A 5,717-nucleotide genomic window follows, 5' to 3' on the forward strand; every position below is an offset into this window, starting at 1 on the left:
CGATTTCTGCCTTTACATCATGCCTTCCCTAGCCTGAGATCATCTAAGCACCTGGAGCAAAGGTAGGGAACAGCTACAGATGATTTCTTCAGGCATCCAGAGAGCGTGCTGGAAATGCAGATCCCTGGGCCCTGCCTCAGCGCGTCTCATCTTCAAGTGAGTGATGAGGCCCCAAAGTTTCTATCTGGAAGAGTTACACACAGTAAGGTTTTTCTCCCCAGTGACATCTTCACCTGCATTTATTCGGCGTTACCATATTAAGGGTGGCTCTGGCTTTCCTCTTCCTAAATGATCAGTGATTGTGCCACACAGCAGTGATTTAATCATCTGTTCCTTATTTTACTCACTTCCTCCCGTAAGCATCTCCGGGTCTGGTTCTTGCATTTTATCTATTATCAGATTGATTGATTTATTTGAAAGGCAGAGTGTGGGGGGTTACAGATCTTCCAACCACTGGTTCACTCCTCAAATGGCTGCAACAGCCAGGGGTGCGGTGTGTCAGCTGCTTTTCCAGGTGCATTAGCAGGGAGCTGGATGGGAAGTGGAGCAGCCAGGACTGGAACAGGCGGCGCTCACGTGGGATGCAGATGGCGGCTTAACCTGCTGCCCTGGTTCTTACATTTTAGACGACGCCTTTTCCAGGTCATTCCCAGGTAAATCCTTTCACGGGGAAATGGCCCTCAGAATTCCTGCTGCTTCAGTCTGTGAAATCTCAGCTGGCCTTTACCCCCAGCCCCACCCCCATCAGACACCAAATGCTCCTCTGCTACTTCCAGAGAGAAGTGGCCTTCCACCCAGCAAGAGGGAAGTCAGCAGGGAGAACTCCATCCAGAGAGTGATACGGGCAAGAGGGGAGCAGCAGGACCCCTAAAAACAGGGCAGCCCCTCCCGCTCTGGCCACCCCATTTCTTCCCCAGGAAGCAGTCTCTCCACTCTGCCTACTGACTCATCCTTCCAGGCTCTGCCCAGGTCTGACCCCTCTAGGAGGACTTCAGTCTGGCGAAGGACCCAGCACTCTGGCCTGCGCACTCCTGCGGATCCCATTACTCATGCCTTGCACTTGGATGTCTGGCCCCCGACCGGCATTCTTGCCCCAGCCAGACCATACACTCCTGGCAAAGGGGAAGACACTGCACATGCACGGAGAGCCAGCAGTGTAGCAGACCCTGGCCAAGGAGCTACAAACCACCATCGCCCCCTCTGAGAACCGGCTGGGGATGGGAAAACTCGGTACAAATGAATCAAGTATCTAACTGAAGGTCTACTTAGCTCCCCAAAACTATACTCTTTTTCAAACAATTATTCATTTATTTGTTTGTTTAAGATCTGGAGAAAGAAAGAGACAGTTAGCACATGCTGGTTCACTCCCCAAGTGCCTATAATAGCCTGGACTGGGCCTGGCCAAAGCCAGGAGCCAGCAATCCAGTCCAGGTCTCCCATATGGGTGCAAGGCACCCATCACTGCTGCCTCCCACAGTCTGCATTAACAGGAAGCTGGAGTCAGGAGCCAGAGCCAGGCATTGAACATGGCATGCCGGCATCTTACCAAGTTAGGCTAAAGGCTCAGCCCTGCTGCACCCTTTTTAAGGACAGGGACTGTGACTTATGCCTGGTTTCCTCTGTGGGACCCAGCGTCTTGTGGTAGCCCCCAGCAGTAACAACAGACCTGTGGGTAGTACTCGCTATGTTACAAGCGCTATACATACCTGTGAAGCATTACGTCACCTCATCTTCACAACCCGATCACAAATGTATAATCATCTCCCCCACTTCACAGAACAGGAAACCAACACTCAGAGTGGCTAAGTAACTGGCCCAAGGTCACAAGCTAGCAAGTGGGAGGCAAGATTCAACAGGCAGGCTGGCTCCAGGGTTCACGGTCTTCATCGCTTCATTCTACCGTCTCTTGGCTGCAAGTGTGTGTGTGTCGGTTGATTTATTAATTGAGGGAAGTTGCACACAGAGACTCTCTAAGCCTGGAAGCTAGGGTGTGAAACTTTACCGTGGGAAAGGGAGCTCCTGGGAATGAACATGTTGAGGGCAACCTCAGCTCTGCCCTTGGCTGAGAACGCCACGCCCACAGCTGGGTCATCCCGGGCAGCGAGGCCTAGGAGCCAACCAGGCATAAGCTGTCTGGCTGCCGAGCAGGCAGCGAGTCCAAGGCAGAGCCAGGGCAAAGGTGGTACTGGGAGGCTGGCGGATGGGCCTGTGAACTTCACCACTCACCTCCACCTCAGAGAATAGGGACTCCCCCTTGTTGTTCCCAAGTGGGCGGAAGGCCAAGCAGTGACCAGGGTCAGCAGGGTGGGGTTTGTGCCCAGTGACAATTAGAGAAACTCACTCGGGGTAGGTGTTTGGCACAGTGGTTAAGATGCCACTTGGGATGTCCACATCCCCTATCAGAGTGCCTGGGTTCAAGTGCCAGCTCCACATCTGATTCCAGCTTCCTGGTGGTGTGCCTGGGAGGCAGCGGGTAATGGGTCAAGTACTTGGGTCCCTGCTATCCACACGGGGAACTAGGATTGAGATCAAGCTCCTGGCTTTGATCTGGCCCAGTCCCGGCTGTTGTGGGGATTTGGGGAGTGATAAATCAGATGGAAGATCTCTGCCTCTCTCTCAGTCTCCCTCCCTCTCTCTCTTTCTCCCTGCCTTTCGAATAAACAAAATACATTTTGTGAAATGATAAAAAATTTAAAAAGTTTTAAAAGTTACAGTGGCACACTGGAGAAGGGCCAGGAATGGAATGTCACCGGGCCAGAGGAGAAGCCCCAAGGAGAAAGACCAGCAACGCGCTCCTCCCCCTCCTTTCCAGCACTGGGAAGTCTACATCCAATGCAGAGGGTAAACAAGGCGACAGGCAGTGACCACATTCTAGGGCTCGGCTCCTCTCATTTAGACCCAACGAGTGGACAGGTGCAGCAAGCAGCCATGGGGCTGGGGCTGGGAGGTCGCTGAGCGGGGAGGTGGCCAAACCTCTGGGGTCAGGCCGCTTTCATTTAGAAGCCTGGCTCTAGGCCTTACCCAGGAATCTGGGGGACTCCCTGGAACCTCTTCACGTCTGTTTCCTCGTTTGTCCATGGGGGATCCTAACGGAGAGGCTCGGAGGAGTAAGCGGGCAGAAAACATCTCACAACTTGCCTGCTGCAAAGCCAACACTCAAACATGGCAGTTGTTGAATACAAATACGAATGAGACTCTCTCCCATGAAGTATTTCTGCTATGAACAGGCAAAATGTGATGAGCAGCAAGAGCCCTACCCTTGGACGGCAGCTCCAGCGAACTTAGGCCATCCCGCCCGTGACGCCCATGACGTTAAATGCATGGTCAATGCTCTGGAGGACACTCCAGGGCCCGCTGCCACAGCCTCTGCCGCTCTGCCCTCCCTGGCTGTGTGCCTTTGGGCAAAGCACACCACCTCTCTGTGCCTTAGCTGAAACAGACAATAGTAGTACCTCGCCTACAAAGGGACTGTGGGGATGAAATGGTTAGCTTGCTTATTTATTTATTTTGTACCTGTTTCTGTGTTTCATTTATTTACAGTTTATGTATTTATTACAAGACAAAGTGATGGGGTGGTGATGAGGGGCCTGCGCTGGGGTGTAGCAGTTTAAGCCTCCACCTGCAGTGCTGGCATCCCATACGGGTGCCAGTTTGAGTCCCGGCTTCTTCACTTCCAACCCAGTTCTCTGCTATGGCCTGGGAAAGCAGTAGAAGATGGCCCAAGTGCTCGGGGCCCTGAACCTGCATAGGAAACCCAGAAGAAGCTCCTGGCTCTTGACTTCGGATCAGCTCAGCTCCAACCATTGTGGCTATTTGGGGAGCGAACCAGCAGATAAAAGACCTCTCTGTCTGTAACTCTGCCTCTCAAATAAATAAATAAATATTAAAAAAAAAAAAAGACAAAGTGACAGAAAGAAAGGGAGAGACAGAAACAGAGAGAGAGATCTTTCATCCACTGGTTCACTCCCCAAATGACTGCTATGGCTGGCCGGGGTTGGGCCAGCCAAAGCTGGAGCCAGGAATGCATCTGGATCTCCCACGTGGGTAGCAAGGGCCTCAAGCACTTGGGCCATCATTGCTCCCTTCCCAGGAGCGTTAGTAGGGAGCTGGACTGGAAATAGAACAGCCAAGACTCGAACAGGCACTCAAATGAGATGCTGGCATTGCAGGAGGCAGCTTAATCGGTTGTACCACAATGTTGGCACTGAAATGATTAATTTATACAAAACATATACTACACTTTCAAATAAATAAATCTTTAAAAAAAAAACTTTGACTTTCAAATAAATAAATCTTTAAAAATTTTAAAATTAAATAAAAGCACCAACTCCTTCATGTATATGGACTATTCACGACAAGAAGTGTGATGCAAGGGAGCTGGGAGCTGCTGGCATAGGCTGGTGTCAACTACTGCCGAGGAGAATATCCGGCAAACTGGGTCAGAAATGGTCAAGAAGACAGAATCCCAGGCAGAGAGAACACTAAAGCTGCTCTGCTCCACCACTGCTGGACTTCCTGCTTCTCTGAGAACTGGAAAACCCTACAGGAATCCTGTTTTCCCCATCTTTTTCCTGTAAAATATTTCAGGGGCTGGCATTGTGGTGCCGTGGGTTAAGCTGCTGCTCACAAGGCCAGCATCCCATACGGGTGCTGGTTCAAGTCCCAGCTGCTTGCCTTCTGATCCAGCTCCCTGAGAGTATGCCTGGGAAAGCAGCAGAGGATGGCCCAAGTACTAGGACCTCTGGACCCACATGGGAGACCTGGAAGAAGTTTTGGCACGGCCCAGCCCCTACCGTTGTGGCCATTTGGGGAATGAACCAGTGGATGGAAGACCTCTCTGTCTCTCTTTCTGTAACTCTGACTTTCAAATAAATGAAAAATAAATCTTTAAAAGAGGTCTCTCATCACGTGGTTGGTTTTGAAAGTCAGATGTTTTAACCATGGTATGCTCCGATTTGCATTTGTATTTTGTCTGTTGATTAGACATGAGTTAAACATTTTTGGTAGAGAAATGACATAGGTGATGTGTCTAAGTGTATATTTTATTGTAACGGAGATCAAGCATTAAACACTTGAGGGGCTGGTGCTGTGGCACAGTGGGTAAAGCTGCTGCCTGCAGTGCCGGCATCCCATATGGGCACCAGTTTGAGTCCTGGCTGCTCCACTTCTGATCCAGCTCTCTGCTGTGGCCTAGGAAAGCAGAAGAAGATGGCCCAAGTCCTTGGGCCCCTGCACCTGCATGGGAGACTCAGAAGAAGCTCCTGGCTTCGTATTGGCCCAGCTCTGACCATTGCAGCCAGGATGGACAGAGCCAGACTTTTCTACTGAGACTGTGGGCCTCGGGGGTGTCCTGCCCTCCTAGAAGCACCCCCAGTCTGAGGTGGCATGTGCACAGTCTCTGTGTCACAGGGAAGGCCAGCTTCCTGGCAGCTCCACAGGATGTCCAACTTCTCCACCGTGTTAGACTCAACTTCTCCACCATGGAGAGCCTAACCTTTCCCCCCGCTTCAGAAATCGCTCAGGCCAAATATCCAGTGCCATTCCTTTTTTTTTTTTTTTTAAGAAAGACTTTTTTTTTTTTTTTTTTAAGATTTATTTTTAGTTTATTTAGAGTTACAGAGAGGCAGCGGCAGAGAAAGAGAGGTCTTCCATCTGCTGGTTCACTCCCCAGATGGCCGCAATGGCCAGAGCTGTGCCAATCTGAAGCCAGAAGCCAG

The sequence above is a fragment of the Lepus europaeus genome, chromosome 3, assembly GCF_033115175.1.
Source record: "Lepus europaeus isolate LE1 chromosome 3, mLepTim1.pri, whole genome shotgun sequence".
NCBI classification, from domain to species: Eukaryota; Metazoa; Chordata; class Mammalia; order Lagomorpha; family Leporidae; genus Lepus; species Lepus europaeus.